The sequence below is a fragment of the Camelus dromedarius genome, chromosome 5, assembly GCF_036321535.1.
Source record: "Camelus dromedarius isolate mCamDro1 chromosome 5, mCamDro1.pat, whole genome shotgun sequence".
Taxonomy (NCBI): Eukaryota; Metazoa; Chordata; class Mammalia; order Artiodactyla; family Camelidae; genus Camelus; species Camelus dromedarius.
This window is the reverse complement of record NC_087440.1, coordinates 60,598,619-60,620,697: the sequence shown is the minus strand read 5'-3', so window position 1 is coordinate 60,620,697 and position 22,079 is coordinate 60,598,619. Positions and strand designations below refer to the sequence as shown.

General features: G+C 39.1%; 1 long non-coding RNA gene and 1 pseudogene across 1 annotated transcript in view; one reads left to right on the top strand and one right to left on the bottom strand.

The window, feature by feature from the left end:
- The window catches only part of LOC135321408 (uncharacterized), a 36,549-nt gene extending 33,250 nt beyond the window's left edge, over positions 1-3,299 (bottom strand). The window contains exon 1 of the long non-coding RNA XR_010381152.1: positions 3,197-3,299. This is a non-coding gene — a long non-coding RNA (uncharacterized LOC135321408). The remainder of the gene's footprint in view (positions 1-3,196) is intronic.
- Positions 3,300-10,479: 7,180 nt separating this feature from the next.
- On the top strand, positions 10,480-10,992 carry LOC116153381 (protein tyrosine phosphatase type IVA 1-like; annotated as a pseudogene).
- The last annotated feature ends 11,087 nt before the right edge of the window (positions 10,993-22,079 follow it).

The window sequence follows — 22,079 nt, the reverse complement described above, 5'->3', positions numbered from 1 at the left end:
TTTTTTCCCTTGTGGTTTGTCTTCCAGGCTCTACTTCCTCTATGGCCAAATGCTAGACATCAGCTTGCTGTTGGTTATTAGCCTTGGCAAATGTACTGGGGAAAGATTTAAGTGAGGGGACCCAGGTTCTATCATACATCTCTCTACACTGGCTCTGCATCAGGTCAACTTAGCTAAGCTAAGCCATGCTTTTCTACAGCCCTTCTACATGATTCTGGGTTTGCATGGTCCACAGGAGACACTGCACAAAATTTGGAAGATGGAAATGAGGGAGTTGGGAAGGTTGGTGCAGGGCACCAGGCAATTTGGCTCATGCACAAATGCCTGTGCAACTCTGTGAAGACACCAGCTTCTCCTGGAATCCCAATGGCACTGACATTGGATATGGTAAGAGACAGACATGAGTTCCAGTTTGTCTTCATAGGTTCCAGTTGCCATTCTTTGCCTCCTGTCTTTGCAAGTTCTGGTTTGTCCTTGTTCTCATTCACATCAAGTTTTCTGTCTGTCCCTCTAGCTAACCTGTAGCGACTTAAGGCTCAACATTAGACACAGAAGAAAAAAAAAAAAGGCTACCCCAACAGCCCCCCAAATTGTATAATATCCAACTCCAAAAATAAATTCTTCATTCTACGTCACTCGTAGCAGTGCTACTTCCATAATACAACCCTGATTGGGATAGTCTGTTATTAAGTAAACTTAGTTTTATCTTAATTTCTAAAATAAGGATACATAGTTAGTTTATGTTCATCCCAATTATTCTGTGAGATTCAACAGAGAAATATCATAATAAAAATTTTGAAGAGTATATAGCATCCAGATGAAAGATACTATATATGTGTATGAACAGACACGTGTACACATTTTTATATACTAATTAATGTATTGTCGGTGAGTTTGGCTTTCTCTAGGAATAACATAATTATTACCTTAATTAAAGCTTTTAAAGGCTCAAATTAATCTCAAGACCTCCAAACAAGTGCCCTGGGCAATTTCCTTGACACATGCAAAATAATATTGAAGATAATCATGGAAGATAATGAGGATCTGGAAATGTAAAAAAGTATTCAATTGAAAGATTTTTTTTTCTTTTCCTATCATATTTGACTCTGCAAACTAATTGTATTCAGGTTTTGATTTCTGACATTAAAAGCCAGCCATTCTTCCTGAGTGTTTCTTCCAGGACTTTCTGGAAGACAACCAAAATCCAGTTGGTCTGAATTCTCATCTACCCTGAATGAAAGAAATGAAATATCTGTACTTGTTCAAAGTCAGAATGAGCACCTATAGATGGTCCTCTCTGCATGGCTCATGATTTACTGTACATGTTTGTTAAGTAAATAAATTAATGAATGAATCAATCAATCAATCAGATCAATCTGCACATATTGGTCTCTTCTTACATTGTGGAAGAAGAAAAAGCATCTAACTTCTGATGAATTCTTCCCTCATTTTCTAGGTAGAAGCTTTGCCTCTTTTCAGTCTTGCTTCAGTTACCCTGGTCTAGGGTAGAAACTAGAGGTAACTGTGCCAAACAGTAGCCTGGTTAACAGAGTAGGCCATAAGGTTAAGAGCAGTTGATAATGGGAATGTATTTTTCTTTTGGGTTTTTTCTTTATGTAATTAATTACACCTACTAAGAATCATCAATGGCTTCTGTTCGATAATACAAAATTATATGAAATGGGAGTCCAGACTGCACAACCATGTACATCTGAAGAGCTGGAGAGTTTCATGAGTATGAGCTAAGAGTATTTTAGAATCAGGTAACTGGAATGAAAAAGACAAAGATCTTCCAAAATGCCAATTCCTCTGATCTAACTACCTGATTTTTTCTTATTTTATACAATGTGAGAAGGTTAGAGTCATGGAAGAATTCGGTCACCCTTAATTAAACATATAGGTAGATCTGGTGCTGACCAATCGCAGTGGGCCACCAACTGGAAATGAAAGTGTGTTCTCATTAAAAGAGCAAAATTTAAGGCAAGATAGATTAAGAGTCTTCACTTTAAATCCGTACTCTGTGCTCCTGTTGTGATATCAAGATAGTTGTGGTGAACAATGGGCAGTGAAATCAGCTTGCAATGTACATGTAACCCATGAGTTTTACATAATGACATAACATTTAAAGACTGTTCTTAAGGACTGAACAGTCCTTTAACTACTTAAGGGCTTTATAATACTGAAACTCTGGTCAGCTTTTCAATTAAAAATGACTAGAGGGAAAAAAACTCCAACATTTAATCTGAATGACCTAGTACTGTTAAAACCTTTTTATTTGCATGTTGATGTTTTGTATTCCCCTAGGCAGACGTAAGATCAAGATTGTGGAAATTGAATAGCCATCAGGATTGCAGTTATAGCCTGTTAATATTAAGCAACAACAATGTCCCCTTTTACCTGTTATAATGAACACGTTACTCCAATGAGATATTTGTATTGAGTGATAGATATAATGAAATGCCTTCAATTTCAAGTGGTTTATCGGGGCAAAGAAGTTAATTGTATAATGAAAAAAGTCTTCAGAGCAGACTCTCAGGTTTTTCACTCATAGGTCGTGCCATTTAGTGTAATTGATTAAAAATATCCCTTGTTTTAATAGGCAATGTTCAGAAACAGGGAATTACTGAGCAGAACAGAGAGTAGACTCCACATATAGGGAAGCTGGGTCATTAGAGTTTGATCCAAACTGTTGTTTTAGGAAAGCATAAAAGACAAAGACAAGATGGTTAAGATACCCTAGTGCTGTGTTATTTGGTGCTTAAAAGCCCATGATATAGCTATTCAAATTAATACTGTGGTACTTTCATCCCAAGGTGAGAACTGGATTCCTGAACTTTTTAGGAGACTTAGACTTCATGGTTAAGAAACTTAAAATCTTATTTAACGAGTATGAATAAAATAAGCCAAATTCATTGTGGCAATTTTAAAACATAGCCTCAGTTCACTGAGAGGTGGGGTGCATCTCTATCCGCACAGCGCCCCCCCCCCCCCCCCGTGAATTTAGGAGAACTAGAGACTACAAGGGAAATCATGGTACGTGACTTCTTAAGCTTGGTCCCAAAAGGAAATGAAGCTACTGCCTTGCTCACTGGAGCACTTGTGCAACAGAGCCCTGAGGTGGCTATGCTGTGAGCAGTCCACATGGCCATGCAGAAATCACAGGGACAATCTCCGAGACTGTGAGAGAGAGACTCACCGGTGCTAGCTGCTCCAGCCCCAGCTCTTCCAGTTCCAGCCCCCATGCGGGCGCAGCCTCATGCCAAGCACCAGGACGGAGCTGTACTGCCATGCCCCTTGGAAATTCCTGACCTGCAGAAACTGAGACATAACAAAGGATTGCTGTATTAGGCCATTAAGTTTTGAGTTAATTTTTCACACAGCAACAGAGAACCAGAGCAAAACCTGGAATCTGGAATTGGACTGTTTCTGTAGCACAAACCCAAAACAGCTTACACTGGCTTTGGACTCCAGTGGCAGGCACAGGTTGAGTGGACTTGAGGAGACTGTAAGCGGAAGCTAGACCAGCCTCAAGGGCTTAAAGGAAATGGAGAAGAATGTTATCTGAAGCTGGGGGAAAGGAGACTCACTTTGTGTAGTGACAGGCTTTTTAGCAAAACCCTTAATTATGTAAATATTAAAAATAGAAAATGTATCTCATGAACTAATGTATCTAGTTAAGGTCTTTGGACAGAATATTTGAAGTGTAAGGTCTCTTAGCCGTGTGTGATAAGTTACAGGTATAGACAGATAAACCACAAAAATGAATTACTCATGTTTCAAGCAAAATTGGGAAGAAATATAAAGCATTCGGGCTTTCTGAACTTTAAGAGCAAATCATTTCTCAGTCCCAGTCTCTCCCAAAGGCAAAAATAAATAAAATAATTCAATGTTTAATTTAAGAAATAGCTTCAGGGCAAAGACCAAATCCAGGGTGGGCTTATAAGATTTCTTCCTAGGCCTCAGAAAAATTTGACTTTGTGTCATATAAATCCTTTCAAACAGACAAAAAAGCCTTCTGAATATTTAAAGAGCATCCCTGGCAGTGCCCCGCCCCCCACCGCTGTTTTTAAACAATAGGTCCTCAAGAATCTTAGGAGTGTTTTCCTATAGAAGCCTCACAGGAAACTCAAGGTAGAAAAGAGTTTACCTCAAAAAAATTTGTGGCTTTGGTCTCTGTCTCATGCAATCAGTTATAAAAGTTGGTACATGGAAAGCCTGTGTTATTTTTAAAGTAATTGTGTCAGTGTAGCCGGAATGGGACAAAGACAATCCAGAATGCAAAACAGCATTTAGATTTTTGAATCTCTACAGGCAGGAGACAGCCTAAGAAAGTGACTTAGTTGCATATGCAGCCTTATTTTCATAGGAAAGGAAGGATAACTCAAGTAGCAGAACCACAATCCCACAAGATGGAACCAAGAACTCTGGAGAATCAGTCCCGGAGAGCAGAATTGGCCCCTCATCAAGGAGCTGGAAACATGTGTCTGGCTGGAGTTCGAAGTTGCTGTGTGTCAGTAACTTTGTGTCCCACTTCCACCTCCCCTTCTCTTTTGAATGGTTGTGCCTGTAGCATTCATCCCGTGCCTGCCCAGTCATTGTGTACTGGATGCGTAGGGCAAAAATAACTTTTTGTTTTAATTCATGCATCTTAAAATTGAGAGCACACCTGAAGAAATGTGTCCAAGGAAACTAACCCAGCGACCTTCGTGCTCCTCTATAATGAGACGCTGGACCTTAAGCCTGAGCCCGACACTGTCATGAGATCAAGCTTGTGAAGACTACCCGGAGAGAGTGACTGCATTTGAATGTGGGGATAATGCAAAAAATTGGGGGCCGCAGTGCAGAATGCAGAGATTTTAAAATATGACCCCATGTTATTTGACACTCCTCCCGCTGAGAAGTGGGGTCTGTATTCCTTCCCTTTTAATATTGGAAGCCACATAATTAGGGCAGAAATAACGTTATATGACTACCAAGGGGAGTTAGTAAAAGGCTTCTGCTTATTCTCTAGTAGTTTCATGCTGGAGTCTTGAGCTGCCATATAAACGGTTCAACTGTCTTGAGCTCATCAGACCTGGGAGGAAGCTGAAATTATCTCACACAACCAGACACAATGGAGAAGCTCTGGGACCACATGATAAGAGTGAGAGAAAGAGAGAGCAACCTTGCCAGTCCTGGATGTTCCAGCTCTCCACTGTTCTAGATCCAATCATTGTCCGATGGCTGTCATAAGAGACCCCGGGCTAAGTCTGCTCTGCCCAGTCTCTTCCAAAGTTCTAACCACAGAAACCATGAGAGATGATAACAACATGACTGCTGATGTTTTGGACCACTAAGTCTTGGGATGATTTGTTACACAGCAATAAACAACCAGAGTGGCCATGGATAGATCAAATAATGCCTTTTTATTTGTTGTTCCCTTAAATGCAGAGTAACAGCCTATTTTTTATTGAGGTATATTTGATATACAATATTATTACAAGTTTCAGGTGTACAACATAGTAATTTATAATATTTAAAGGTTGTATTCCATTCATAGCTATTATAAAATATTGGCTATATTCCCTGTGTTGTACAGTATATCATTGTAGCTTATTTATTTTATACATAGTAGTTTATACCTCTTAATCCCCTACTCCTAATTTGCCCTTCCCCTTTTCCCTCTCCCCACTGGTAACCACTAGTTTGTTCTCTGTATCTGTGAGTTTGTTTCTTTTTGGTTATATTCACTAGTTTGTTTTATTTTTTAGATTCTACATATAAGTGATATCATACAGTATTTGTCTTTCTCTATCTGACTTATTTCACTCAGCATAATACCCTCCAAGTCCATCCATGTTGTTGCAAACAGCAAAATTTCATTCTTTTTATGGCTGAGTAGTATTTCACTATGTGTGCATGTTTTATATATTTATTACATCTTCTTTGTCCAATCATCTGTTGATGCTTCCATACCTTGGCAGTTATAAATAATTCTGCTATGAACATTGGGGTGCATGTGTCTTTTCAAATTAGTGTTTTTGTGTTTTGAATATATACCCAGGAGTGGAAATGCTGGGTCATGTAGTAGTTCTATTTTTAATATTTTTGAGAAACCTCCATACTGTTTTCCATAGTGGCTGCACCAATTTATATTCCTACCAACAGTGTACTAAGATTTCCTTGTCTCCACATCCTGGCCAGCATTTTTTGTGTTCTTGTTGATGATAGCTACTCTGACATGTGGAAGGTGATATCTCATTGTGGTATTAATTTGCATTTCTCCGATGATTAATGATGAACATCTTTTCATGTGCATATTGACATCTGTATATCTTCTTTGGAAAAATATCTAGTAAGTTCTTCTGTCCATTTTTTAATTAGTGTTTTTGATGTTGAGTTACATGAGTTGTTTATATATTTTTGGTATTAACCCCTTATCAATCATATCATTTGCAAATATTTTCTACCATTCAGTAGGTTCTATTTTTATTTTGCTCATGGTTTCCTTTGATGTGCAAAAGCTTTTAAGTCTAATTATGTCTTATTTGTTTATTTTTGCTTTTATTTCCTTTGCTTTAGGAGACAAATCCAAAAAATATTGCTACAATTTATGTCAAAGTGTTCTGTCTATGTTTTATTCTAGGAGTTTTATGGTTTCTGGTTTTACATTTAGGTCTTTAATCAATTTTGGGTTTATTTCTGTATATGGTGTTAGAGAATGTTTTTTTCTAATTGAAGTATATTTGATTTACAATGTTGTGTTAGTTTCAGGTGTACAGCAAAATGATTCAGTTATATATATATATACACACACACACACGCACACATATATATATTCTTTTTTAGATTCTTTTCCATTATAGGTTTTACAAGATATTGAATATAGTTCCCTGTGCTATACAGTAGGAACTTGTTGCTTAATCTATTTTATATATAGTAGTGTGTATCTGTTAATTCCAAACTCCTGATTTAACCAACCCTTCCCCCCTTTCCCCTTTGGTAACCACAGATTTGTTTTCAATGTCTGTGTGTCTGTTTCTGTAATGTAAATAAGTTCATCTGTATCATTTTTTTAGATTCCACATATATCATATGATATCTCTCTTTCTCTGACTTACTTCACTTGGTATGACTTAATTTCATTCTTTTACAGATAGCTGTCCAGTTTTCCAAGCACCACTTATTGAAGAGACAATCTTTTCTCCATTGCATAGTGTTGCCTCTTTGTCATGGGTAAATTGACCATAAGTGTGTGGGTTTATTTCTGGGTTCTCTCTTCTCTTCCATTGATCTATGTGTCTATTTTGTGCTAGTACCATATTGTTTTGATGACTGTAGCTTTATATTATAGTCTGAAGTCAAGGAGTGTGATTCCTCCAGCTTCATTCCTTTTTCTCAAGATTGTTTTGGCTATTGAAGGTCTTTTGTGTTTCCATAGAAACTTTAAAGTGATTTGTTCTAGTTCTTTGAAAAATGCCCTTGGCATTTAGATCGACACAATAACAGCTTGTTTAATTAATAGACTACCAATTACACATATCTTAAATTAGCAATGCTAATTATCATCCAATTATTTTTATCATACATTGCTCACAGAAACTATTTTTCAGTGTGATGCTGTAAATCCTTTTTGTACCTTTGTAGAAATATGCAAACCATAGATATATTTTAATGCATGTAGTTCTCCATGCAAACACTTAGTGCATTTCTTTCTGATTTCCTCATTTGGATATGTTAATGACTGACTCAGTTTCCAGGTCTCAGAGACAGTAATTTAGAGGTTGTTAATAGAAAATACATTAAGATTTTTTACAAGTAGTATCCCAACAGAAGAGTCCTGAATTTCAAGAATACTAGAACTAAAATCCTGGGAAATGAGAGACAGTTATGCAGAAGTTTTGTTTATTTGTTTGTTTTTTGCATAAGCTAGATTTTTGAAAAAGAGAAATCCAAGGTTGCAAAGGGACTGATGAACCATGGCTAATAACAAAGTTTCCAGAGTTTATCTCTATAAATTGTGAAGAACTAGGATCCTTGAACCTCAATAACTTCAAAAACCCCCATCTATCTACCTTTTTCTCCTGAGCAAAAGAGGGAACAGCTATGAGATGAGTGTCTCAGAGGCATGCAGGGATGAAAGGAGATGCAGCTCTGGAGGGAGTATGGGGTAGCTACACTCTCCCTGGAGAAGTGGGATATATTTGCTTTCAGGCTTATATGGTACAGTAACTGTGTTTCTTAAAGTGTATCTGCCCCATTTTGAAATGGTGTGAGAGCAGGTGATGTTGGTCTGTCTCCCTGAGGGACAAGTGGGAAAAGGCAAGAGAAGGACATTCCTGCTGGTGCTCCTTCAGCAGAGACTCTGAAGAGCCAGCGTGTGAATGTAACAGAAAAGTGTGAGCAGCAGCAGTGAGAAGAGTAATGCGGTTGGGGGTACAGTCCACAGAACTAGGGTAAGTGTGATGTCTGTGAGGTTAGCATGAAGCAGAGGGGAAAGGAAGGATTTCTGAAACCCTTCCCGCCTTAGCTGCCTGCCATCGAGCAGAAAGAGTGTCTAGGGTGGGATGAGAGTGAAGGCGGGGCCCTAGAGTTCTACCAGTGAATCTCAATGTCCCTTGAAGAGACCAGGAGGACGATGAGGAGGAAGAAAACAAGAAGAGGGAATACTTACAACCCCTTGACTTTCTTGTTGGTTTAAGAAATGCCATGACACTAACACATAGAGAAAACAAATGTTTTTCCTTCTTCCTTTCTTAATTGAACTAGAGAAATGGACAGAAAGTCCATGGGAAAAATAAAGGGAAAAGTTTGGGAAACCATCCACCCAGATCACAGGTCTTTTAACATCAAATTCACAGTTGCCCCTTATCAAAGTAACTGAAAGTTAGTGAAGAGACTTGCCTTCCTGTTTGATGGGTAGTTATTTTATGTTACCCTTATTTTTTTTCCTACTATTATTCTACTGTGCCTTAGATGTATATTGCAATTTATGTCCACAGAGCTCAAAATATTATATAAGCCATCTCATTTATCTTTAATCCCTGGAAATTTATACCCATGTGAATATTTCCTAGTCAGACCTATAAATTCAAAGATGCATATTTGGGTACATATTACCCAAGGGGCTTTTAGATGTTGAGAACTGTCAGGGACTATTTTTAGAACAGAGGGAATGCAGCATTTCTAAAAGTAAGGATTCCATCGACTAGAGCCCTCTGCATTGCTGAAAGCAGCCTTTGGAGCAGAATCATCAGCAGGAACTGAATGGAAAAGCCACACAGTAGCATGGGAACTGACACTCTCTCTGGGGAGTTGGTAGGTGAGGCAGATGGCTCCAGAGTTAAAGGCATATTATGCCCCGTATTTCTGCACTGATGGTACAAGGAAGTGGACAGCACTGTGAGGATATCCGCTAAAGCTAGCTATATACTACAGTCGGATTCTAATTCGCAAGAAGGAAGCTAGATGTGTTAGAAAGAGTTTGGACCTTTGTGAGGATCTAGACTTTAACTCTTACTAGTCCTTTTTAAAAAGGGACAGAAGTGGGAAGCACACATCTTGAAGTTATACCAAGGGACCTAAATTGCTAGAGCACAGGGCGAATGTGGAGAGGATTAGTGGTAGTTGAAGATGGAAAGGTAGACAGTGGTCAGACAATATATGGGACCATGAAAATTCTGAATTTTATTCTGAAGTAAAGGAGATGAGTGAAGCGTTTCCATCAGGAAGTTCTGGTTTACCCCTTGCAAACAGAGACTATAGCAACGCTGAAAAACAGCCAAGAGACACCCCTGCCCAGCCCCATGTATACCCTTACGGCTTCTCCATGCAAAATATACATAGACATCCTGCCTCCATCCATTTAGTCTCTTCTCTTGGCTAAATAGGTTCAGTTCATTAATGTGGTTTTGAATTCCTAGCTTTTCCTTCTTTGAATAAAAGCTAATCTTTGGATTTGGTCATGCATGTTGGCTCCCTCTGCTATGGGCCAGCTTGGTGCCATGCTCTCCTCAAAGCCACCCATTGCATGGTAGAACCTGGTGTCCTGCCACCACCAGTGTCTCCAGCTGTATGAGTAGACCATGGTCCTCATGACCCCCTTTCTTGACCACGTTTATGGAGTTTCCAAAGAAATGTGGAGATAACTGCCAGGCACAGGATAGCCTCTCTGGAGACAAATGAAATACAGAAATCCATCACTATTTCACAAAGAAGCCCCCATAAGAGCAGTTAACCTGGACACAGACTGTTGAATTGAAGTCTGCAGAGTATTTTCCAGCAGTTCTGACCTATCTGGGACAACACGCAGTGTGCTTCCTATCTGGTGCTTCAGCATTACTGGGTTGAAGGAGGGCTGCTTCTTGTTAAGAAGTTCATTTCCTATTATTCCAGCTTCATACTCAGAGCGCTGAGAATTTCAAGTGGAGTATATAGAAATATACTTTATATCATTTCTGTATTCGTCTTTTAAAAAAAATTTTATAACCCTGAACTAACATGGCTTGAATAAAACTTCCAGACTCTGTGGAAATCACACACAAAGGCATGAGATTGCCTATTACATCCAATCTAACCAATGCAACCTTAAACACATTTATAAAGGAATTAAAGAAGTAAGGAGTTATCTTAACAGGATAGCACTGCCCTTGGAGAGAAAGAAGGCAGCCATGTTCGCAAGTGGTCTTTTGATGGTGGTACACCACCATCTATCCAGAGGGTTGATGACTGGTTAAGTCTTGTAAAAAATTAAATTTTGTGATATACATGGTTGTTGTGTTGCTACTAAATTGAGGGTCTTAGCAGAGCTTCAGTCCTTGTCATCCTGGTATTAACTGAAGGTGCAATGAAATATGAAGATGCAGTGCAGTTCATGAGACAAAAGTGGTGTGGAGCTTTTGACAGCAAGGGACTTCGTATATGGAGAAGTATTATCCTAAAGAGTGAATGTGCTTCAAAAACTGCGGTGACCACAGAAATAACTGTTGTATTCAACAAAACCAAGATGGCTGATGCTGTTTCCTTGGAAGTGGAACTTGATTCGGGACCTAATTTGTCATTTGTATTAGCCAATACGGTAGCTTGTTGAGTAAGTCTAATAAAGCTCCCATGAGAGTACTGAAAAGCAGTTTTACCAGATCACAAGCTTGTCATAATCTCTATGTTTTGGTTACAATCAGCCTATTTTGATACTTAACAAAAGATTCTCATTATTCTGTGTTTGAACCTGCTTATCATTTGTACCCATTGTTTCTTTCCTGAAATCATACAGAATTGAATTATGTTGTCTTTAAAAATGTCTTTATCTGCTAATTTTAGTGATTAGGGGATCAGTTCTAGATCTGTTTTGATATTTTCCTCCTCAATATTGTTTGAATTTATGTGCTTTTTTCCCATGCCTGGTAATTTGATCAGATGACATTTATTATGGATTTTACCTCAGTGGATGTTGCATATTATTATGTTCCTATAAATCTTCTTGAGCTTTGTTCTGGAATACAGTTAAATTATTGGGAAAATGTTGACCTTTTTAGGTTCTCTTTTTAAGACTTGTTAAGTTGGAATCACAGCGTTGTTTAGTCTAGAACTAATCAGTCCCCCGCACTGAGGCAAGATACTTCTGACTACTTTACCCAACACCCTATGAAGTGAGATATTTTCCAATCTGGCAGATGGGAACAGACACTATTCATGGACCTATATGAGTGACACATACTGTTCCTTCTAATCCTTTCAGTTAATTCCTTCTCCAGCCTCGAGCAATTTCCTCATATGCATATTCTAATCAAGACTCTAGGCTGAAAAACTGAGGACTGACCTTGTGCAGATTTTTGGAGCTCTTTCTCTGTGCTGCTCTCTCCTCTTTGGTCTTTTTTTGTGGACTGTAGTTTCCCTAGTTTCCTGGACTCTCAGCTCCATTTCAATTTGGGTTCTTTAGGTAAAGTGACCAACTGTCCCAGAAATCCCAGGATTTCGGTGCAAGGGGATTGTGGGATACAGAACTTTCACACTGAAAATTGGGAAGGTCTCAGGCAAACTGGAACAAGTTGGTCACCCTATGACCAGGCTCTCATCTGTTTTCCTTCCTATGGTGCTACAGCATGCAGACTCTCTCAAGACAATAAACTGGAGCATCTAAAGTGAGAACCTCTTTTTTCCAGTGTTTTGGGGGTCATTGTCCTGCATTGCCTGATAGCCAGTGTCTTAGGAGAGAGTCTCATATTTTGTCTGTTTTTCTTTTCTTCTTTTATTGTTTCAAATGGGATAGTAAATCTTCCATTTTGGCTGGAAATGAAACTCATTCTCTCTTGATTTCACTCTGTTGGGTTTTCTTCCTCATCTTTTCCCTGAAAGTATTCTAATCAAAAGTCACCAATGGGCTGCATGCTGCAAAAATCAAACAGTTTTCAGGTTTCACTTTACTTAACCAATCAGCTGTAGTTAACAGCTGATTATTGATTTTCTTTGAAACAGCCTTTTTACTTGGCAACCAGGATACAATTCTCTTGGTTTTCTTTTAACAAGTTACTCCTTCTTAGTCTCCTTTGCTGAATCATCCTCATGTTCCCAACCTGTAAATGTTATAGTGGCCTGGGGCTTAATCCTAGGACATCTCCATCTCTGTCTACACTCATTCCCCAGGAGATCTTATCAGGTCTCACAGTTTTATTTGTCTTTGGACACAGACTCCTAATTTATATCTCTAGCCTTCCAAACTTGAGTACTCAAGTGCCCACTCAAAATTTACACACGGAAAAGGCATCTCAAACTTATTATTTCCAAAACTGAACTCTGAATTCCCCCCAGTCCCTGAACCTGTTACTTTCAGATCCATCTTCTTCTTAGTGAACAGAAACTCTGTTCTTCTGATTGCTTAGGCCAAAGTCTTGCCATCATCATTGACTGCTTTTTTCACACTTCTAATCCATCAGCAAATCTAGGCAGTTACATCTTCTCACTATCTTTACCTGCTTCCATCCTATTCAACTCATCATCATCTCTCACCTGCGTTATTGCAAGAGTCTCCTTGCTGGTCTCTCTGCTCACATCCCTGTGTATAGACTTCATGTGGCTTCCAAAGTATTAATTTCAAAATGGGAACTGGATTGTGTCACTCCTCTGCTTAAAATGCTGCAGTGCTGCCCAGATCACTCATACTGAGTTACAGTCCTCCCTGTGACCTTCAAGGGACTATATGGCCTAACCGAATATTACAAGGGCTGTCATCCTTCCTTTTTCTCTACTCCATCTACAATGACCTCCTTATTTTCTTCAAATGTGGATAGCACACTCCTGCCTTCAGGTCTGACCACTGTAACTTACTCTTCCTTCTGCCTACCCTGCTCTCCTCTGAGATGGGGGGCTTACTCCATATTTCCTTTGGTCTTGGCTCCAGTGTCACCCTACCAGAGGGTCTTCCCTGACCATCCAATATGAAAGCACATTCTCCAACACAGTCCCTGTCATCTCCCTTAATGATTTTATTACATTTTTCTTCATAGCACATAACACTATCTGACACGCTTCTTGCACTGGATGATTCCAAGAGAGCAGGGATGTTGTTTGCAGAGACATGCCTAGAACTGCCATACAGAAAATATTCAATAGGTGTTTGTTGGGTAAATAAATGACTGAGTGAAACTCTATGGTTATGGACATTTCTAATCTAGGACATTAAACGATGTAGCTGACACAGAGTGAGCCCTGATTACCAGGTAATGTTTCATGTTGAATGTAACAGGATTCTTCTGAGACTCTCTCAAGAATTCTTGAAGGATATTGGTTAGTTAAGCCTATGTGTAAAAGTCTTTTATTGTTTGTTGGAGCATCAAAGGATATAAATCAATTCAAAGAATCATTGTACAGGACTTTCTTCTCAATTCTAAGGAAAGGAAAAAAGCTGCTTTCAACTGAGTAAAGTTTGATCTTTAAGTTTCCAGGGATGAAGAAAGAGATATTATTTTCAGCTGTTTTCTAATGTTGTGATTACAGCAAAATGGTCCAATTCCTTCCAAAAGAGTTACTCACCTAAGCACATGATGACAGTAGTTCAATGATACAAAAAAATCATACATTTTTCCAACTTGGTTTCAAGCAGAAGAGGATGTTTCACTTTATCAGAAAACAGCCCCATCAACATGATTTATTCCTTTTATCTCCAAAAATATTCTTTCAATTTAGGTCTCACAATTTAGGAAGAGGCTGATTAAAATTAAAATTTAGTTCATTGTAAGGAATCATCATTTATAATCTCATAATTATAACATAAGTAAATGCCACTTTAATATGGAATTATTTTCCTTTTAGAAACCCTATTTTCATTTAACACTGAATTTTCTCTCCATCTAAATCTTGTAAGGAGGCTAGCAAAAGATATCATTATTCCTATTGTACTGATAAGAAAACAATTTAGCTAAGAAAAGTGATTCTCCAAAGGCTAAGTAATTAGTCCCTGCTCTTTACAAGTGGTTAGGGAACATGTTTTCCTGGTGTATGATATGCAGAAGGAGTAAGCAAAGGGAGGATCAGAACATAGCAGGAGATGTCAGGGTCTCGTTAATGAATTGCAGTCCACCTCTCAGGCTTCTGTTGTTCATCAACATTATGATCCTTTGCTTTGGTGAAAATTGGGGAAATACTTACAAAACTCTTTGACTTTGCCTCAGCAAGACTTAAGGAATTACATCAGGTAAAAAAAAAAAAAAAAGGAGAATTGTCGAGATTTGTAATATGAATGTTTGTCTCTTTCTAGTTCCCAGTCCATCCTCTGGGAAGGAAACAATCCCAGTAAGTGAGACTACTTTGCTCCAGACTGGAAATAGAGGATCACAAACTGGTAAGTCACAAGCCAGCGCCAGCCCCCAGAGGCACGCATTTGCTGTATGAGAGTTTCTAACATTCCGTGTTCTAGTACACCCGCTGCTCTGCACACTAGCATTGCCTGTCTGGTCCCTCAAGGCATTTGAGTCTGGCCCAGAAGACCCTTAAACCTTCATCACGGCTGCTCTCTGTTTTCCCTCACTGGGTCGCAGATCATCTATCCCTTACCTTTATTTTACCCACGACTGGAGTTAATGCCAGACTGTTGACTGCACATCAATTAAGAGACTCCATTGCCACATTCTATAAACGTCAGCTAGAATGCCTCCCTCTAGAATTACAGAGAGCTCTTTCTGAACAAAACTTATTTTTAGAAATGCAACATAGTGATTTTTTTTTCTAAAAGTAAAGTTTGAATTTCCATTTTATTTAGGGACATTATGGCTGAGGAAATGCATTCTTCAGCCAAGGGACTTGATCATTTTGTCCTTACAAGATGACAGTGGGTATTTTGCTAGAGTAAGGATAATAAAATTAGACCTGTCACTCTCCTTTAGGTATCTGAGAAGTAAGTGTAAGGCGTGAATGATGCTGGCTCAGGCTTTTAGGCTTGAGCGAAAGGAGCAACAAGACTCCACTTTCAGTCCTATCTGGACTTAGTGCCTACTCTGGCCGAGGTCACTGCTCAAGGTCACAATCTCAGTCTTTCCTCAAACACGATGCAGTATGCAGAGATTTTAGCCTCTCTATTGGATCTAGTCATAGTTAATGTTTTTCTATTATATGCTAGTCTCCCAAAATACAAAGTGAGTTTTGGATGACTCTCCACTGTACCTGCTTACCTATCAGTAACAATCACTCAGAATAAGCCTTGAGGCTGCACGTCACTGTAAACATTGCCCTGATATCAGGACTGATCTGCTGGAAGAAAACACAGGCATTTGTTTTCCGAAAGATTGATTATCAGGGCTGGGAAAAATATTCAGGCAAGATTAAGAGAGAGACCTTAGCAGGATTGAAGCCTCGGTGGGCATCCTTATTTAAATGCTAAAAAAAAAAGAGAGAGATAAAGCTCTAAAAGTTGAACAATATGCATTTCTGCTCATTTCCACGATTTAAGTAAGTTTCATAGTAAAGAAAGAGATTTTTTTCTATATAAATGTATGATTTTTACAGTGTAAACTTTTACATTTATTTATACCCTCCCATCCCATACTCAGGAGCTTACTCAAGTAACACAGAAATATGAAAGAGAGGCTAGTACATGGAGGCTAATGCTTTGTAAACATACCCCACCCGTTCATTTTATAAGCACATGGAACTTGTTTTAGTTCATGCCTTGAAGTGATGCTGTTCCTCGAGGAATTGTGGCTTTTATTACAGTTCAAGGTTCCCATAGGATCACGGTAATTCTTTGTGCCTGAGTGTTAGCTCGCTAATCCTCACACCCTCCCTGTGAGTGTGTGTGAGTTCTATCACTTTCCAAGTGGACATGTTTATTTTGTCTGTCAATTCTGAGCAATAGAATTTTGAATACTAATTTTCTTTGGGTCTATACAGTTAAGACTTTACTTAAAAGGACTATGTTTTAACTTAGGACTTTATAAAGAGAATGTGTTATTAAGAAAAACTAAACTCATGGTAGAAACATAGAGAACTTAAGCAAATTTCTGCATCTGCATGTAAACGGGCACACTAATACAACTGCAGTAAACAGGTAGTGTGGGAATTCCGACTGAGCCGCAAATCTCCCTTCCCTGCTGCGCCGATGAAGCCCTGTGTTGACTGCATAAGGGAAATTACTTTTGTCCTCATTATCCTTATCCTATTACCCATTTATCTTTCACTGTATCCACGGAAGTCCAAATCAGATTCATTACTTCCTTGCATTAGAAAGTAGACATCAGTTCTAAGGTTGATTAGTTTCTGTTACAAGTGCTTACAGTTTAGACTTTCTAAGGACAAATTATTTTAAAAGGTCTATTTGTTTCTGTTGATAATGTACAGATTTGAACAAGTGCAACAACTTCAGGTTGCAAGACTTTCTTTCACTTGCTACAATATATCTTTTTTCTTTTTCTAGTTAAGCATTGGGAGGAATTCATAATCCTCCCTAGTTCTTGACAGAAACGGGAAAGATACTGGCTTCAGAGTTCTCAAGAAGAGAGTTACCCACTTTCAAGCATTTTTTTTAAAGTTATTTGCCTTATAATCATTCCATCTATTTCTTAATTATTTCTTATATCACCTCCCCAGGATCAAACAGTGGTAGAAGCTGGGATATAAAACTGTCAAATTTGTACCTCCAGAATGTTTTACTATTTAACAATTTTGTTACAGGTATTAGAATTTATCTTCCAAGCAGTTGGATCTTCTTAAATTTTTTTTTAAAGCCATAGCATAATTTAAGAGAGATGACAGCCTGGGCTAGGAAATTCCTGATGCTGTGAGTATAGGGTAATGGCCTGAAAAAAATTTACAAAAGTGATTAGGCACAGTATAAATTTTCTCTTCCTAATTCTTTCTCAACTCCTATCACCTTGGAAACCTAGATAACAAAAGAGACAAAAGCGGTTTCTGGTACTTCTCTACCCTAAGGGCTTTTACATCCTTTAATAATTATAACTTTGTGAAATAAACTATGGTGAGATTACTGAGTCTCCCAGTCCATGAATTTAAAATCCCAACTCACTGAAATTTTGTATATTAGGAAGGAGAAACCTACATTCTTCCCTTTTGTCTATACATTTGCATGCATGTAACTGACTCTAAGAGCATATAATTCAGACCCACAGAGAGGCATTCATTCTGAAGTGATTAGCTCGGAAACAAAAGGAACAGTATGTCCCTGTGTCATAAGACGGCCTTTAGGCTTTAAGGAGAGAATGAAATGTCAGGTCCTTAAGAGAAAGTGGAAAAGGGGCAAGATGGCTGTTGTCTTGCTTTGTGTACATCCCGTGCTGGACCAGTCCCTGCTTCACCTTCACTTACCTGACTGACCTTCCCTCTTAATCGTTGGGCCTAACATAGATGCCTATATACTTGCCCCCACCCTGGCTAGTGATTGTTCTAATCATTAGACCAGAACTATCTCCAGTATAACAGTTTATCCCAGCTCCTCTGCTGGTTTCCCTGGTAACCAATAAGCCAGCCTGATGTCAGTACCCTCTATAATCCCCTCTTCCCCCAGGGAAGACTGTCTGCCACACATGGTAGGGTGTCGCTCACTCCAGGATCCTGCTTCAGATGTGTGAGATGCCCTGTCTATTATACCAATGATGTCCCTGTCGCTGACTGGGTTTTTATTTCGGTCTTAAGGCTGGGCAAATACAGGGCTCGCAGGCCTGCAGGGTGCAGCTCAACAGGGCAGATGCAAATACCTCCTTTTGTTTTTCCTCTCCTTCTATTTTACTACCAATCTTCCCATTTGACTTGCACATGCCTTTGTTTCTTGGCAGTACTCATTGCCTGTTATGACTTGCGTACTTTCAAACCCAGTCCACTTAAAACCTTGCTCAAAAGGAGCAGTCCCTTCTAGATGGATGCCTCTGTATCTGTAAGCCTCTGTCTGAAAGCAGAGTCTGCCTACCTTGCAGGCTAGTCTTACTGTGAATTCAGGAGAACTGACGTGCCTCGCCTGTACACCAAGACCAAGGCTGTACTAGTGCTTTGGTGGCTGTTTCAATTATTTTCCAAAATTTTAACATGTCAGAGCAACCCATAATGACACTCACCTTGCATCTCTCCTCCACATCTCAATCATTTGCCGCTGAAAACCTTTAGGCACACAATGCTCCCTGCACGTCTATAATTTACATTCCTTGCAATGCGTTGCCCATTTTCTGTCCTCCAGGCATGTTCTTTGAGTACTCACCATGGCTGTCCATTGAAGTTCTGTACTGAGGCAAACTTAACTTCCCCTGAGGTCAAGGTATGACAAGTAGTGACAGAAACGTTCTGAGCAATAGATGTGGACCTTCCATCACATGGCTACTTCATACATGTTTAATAGAGGAATTGTCAGGGTTCTAGTCTTAGCTGGGTGTCTAGTTCAGGACGAGGAGAAATGTCCCACGACATGAGCTGCTAGTGAGTGGGACAGACTATCTCCCCATAACGCGAGCTTTCTTGATTTACATTTTTGATTTCTTAGGACATGGATGGGAACAAAGACCAACAATTTCGGTTGAAATAGAACCTATAATCCCACCTCCATGAAAATGCATGCTGTCAAAACAGGGCCAACTTCCTTTAACGATCACTTTCATAAAGAAGGTAGAGGCATTTGATGAGCCTGGAACTAAATTAAACATTCTCAGTTAGATTCAGAATATATTCTGAGAAGATTTGCCTCTCTCTTTCTGGGTTCTGAATTAGTGCACTAGAACCTCTGTGTCTAAATTTGATTTACTCTTTCTTCTTGAGCCTTGCCCTATAAGTTTCAACTCTTCTCGTTTTAGCTTTGACTTTGACCTTGTGGTGTAAGACCTGAGAGTTGGGTTTTCTTTTCTTTCTCTTTTTTTCTTTCTTTGGTAATGAAAGTGTCTTATTTAAGCTTTGATTATCCAAGTATGTAATTCAAAGATGGTTATCCTGAATAAACACAGCCACAGGACTAGGTAAAGAGCCAGGCCACCCCTCCCTGCCTCCCAAGGCTCCTTTAAGTATCTTGGTTGATTTCAATAATGACCATTTGAGCCACCTGTTCTTTTCCTGGGCTTTAAATTCCCACTCATGTGTTTTAAATTCACCAACAAAGAGTGAGCACGTGAAACCCTAGGCCTCAACACTTGACCCCAATAAAACCAATAAAAATAGGACCTCCTCCAGCCCCAAACACTCTCTCTCTCTCACTCGGCGCACAACTTTGCTGTGTGGCCCCAGGACTGCCGTGTAATTTCCAGCACTTGTAAGTGATAAACTGTTTTTGTTTCCTTTTTCAAGTTTCCTTGCGGTTATTGCAGAGTGCATCTTGAAGTCATAATAAGAACCACGAAGGCCAGTCTAGCCAAAGCATTGCTTACTGATAGCCTAAAGACTGAACCCAACACAAAATAGACCTCATTCTTTCATACTTTGGACACTTCGGGTAACTCATAAAGCACCCCTCTGTCTTAATCTCTAGCCGCCTAGCTGCTCACTAATGCCTGATTCTAGCAGGTATGAAGAGGTGTGTTAACGGAGAGTGTCGTCTCTTGTCTCTCCCTGTGTTAACACACTGTCCCAAGGCCACTGTCTTAAAGCAGCGTCTCTGATCCTCCTAGAGGTTAAAGGGGGCTAAAAAGGAGTCTGAATGTCTAAAACATAGGCGGTTCGTTCATTTTGTTGTCAGTAGTGTATCCTTCAATATCTAAGGAAAATAAGCTGTGTGAACTACCCCATAGGATTTCCAATTCTGTACTTCAAGGAGTAAATCCTCAGTTGAAAAATTTACTCAGACTTTAAAGTAGGTTTGTCTGTTTACAAAAGTACTCCAAAGTCTAGTTAGGATTACAAACGTAGGTTTCACAATAAGCGCCTTGCACTTTCTCGCTTGAATAAAGAGATGCGGATAGTGAAATTGTGGCTCTGAGGATTTCTGAGGTACCTTATTTATTGCATGGGGGCTCTCTTAAATTCGTGGAGCTGACCAGTGGCCTAGAAGCAGTAAGACAGTCCTCTAGCTGCAGCCTCGAAACAAACGTCCGGGCATCTCTCGGAATACAGAGATCAGCTGGGACAAACCTTCACAAGCCAAAAAGGGAGAACAGGACAGGAATCTCAGTGTCTGTGTGAGCAGCCACATACCGAGTCACGCCTGAAGCTGAGGACATCAAATGAGTACCAGTTTAGGTAGGAAAATATCTTGGTATTTGACACCAGTCAGGGTTCAACTGTTTTCAAACTTATTTTGAAGAGTTGTCTTTGTGCTTCTTTGTGCCTTTTGAGAGTAATATCCAAGGCCCAAATGAATGTCCTTTGGGTTTATAATTGAAATTACATGAATAGAGCTAAAACAGGAGTAAAGCAGTTAGGTACTAACGAAACTTACTAGGATGTTGTGAAACCACTGCGGCTAAACACAGCATGAAAGCTAACAGTACTAGTGTGGCTGTTATTGAAATAATTTGAAAACCAAATGATTTGTAAAATGAAGTTGGTCGACCTGTCTTGAAAATTGTTTGTACTCCTGTAAGTCAAACAATTCAATCAACACAACTCTAGGAATGTTTTAACTTGAATAAATCAGTCAAGTCAAATATGAAGACTTTTGACTTACAGTAACTCCACACATGCATTTAGCTGAAAATTTAATTGACTTCCCTAAGTGCTTAGGTCCATGTGATTGCAAAGATCTTACTGAGTTTTGCAAAGATTGCAAAGATTGGTACTGACTTTAAAAAAGAAAAATGGATGGAGAACACCTTTCTCCACACCCTTGTATCATTTCAACATCATTAAGCGTTTCTTCTTTTATCTATCTAGGGATAAAGGTTTAGCAATATTACAAGTGATTGTTTTGAATAAGCTTTTCATTTTAGCCAGACACCTTTACTGTGGAACAGGCATTAGAGTCAAACAACACATTGCTTATTGCTGCCTGGAGTATCAGGTTCCTTGCAAAACAATGTGTTCCATGCACTATTGGCTTCTCTTATTAAAGTATGTATCATCTAAGGGAGATGAGAGAGGGTCCCGCTCTTATAACTCCTAATAATGCCGATTAGGAGTTGCTGTTCAGTTTAACTACCTTTCCAAATCAAGTGTGATAAGGCTGGAACAGTACAGTATAATATGTAGCTCATAAACACTAAAGGAACTCAGAAGTTTGTTTCAACTGATTGTAACAACAGTCACTTTTCTGATCCTTTGCAGACTGTAATGTGGATGTTCCATTTAACAACCCTCCCTATGATCTTAAAAAGAAAGATGTCTAACTTAAGTACCTCAAATGACTTGTATTTCTGTTTTGCCCTATAACAATGTTAAGAGTATCAATTTCACAGTTTTCTCATGAGATTTGAGACTACACAGCACAGATGGTTTCTCTTTCAAATACTCATCAAGTGAACACCTGTACCTGGCATTATACTGTTTTTCCCATTCCACATCTCAGTTGAAGGTCCGTCTAATGTGAATTGTGACGTTAAATTATCAGATGAAACAACTGACAAAAGGCAGGCGGCAGTTACAAGAGACTTCTAGGAACACACGGTCAAATGCTTCACACTCCATCCTAAGGAGTTTTGGTGTGCTTTGTAGCATGTGGCTAACTTGAAGGATAGATGACCTTTCTTGGA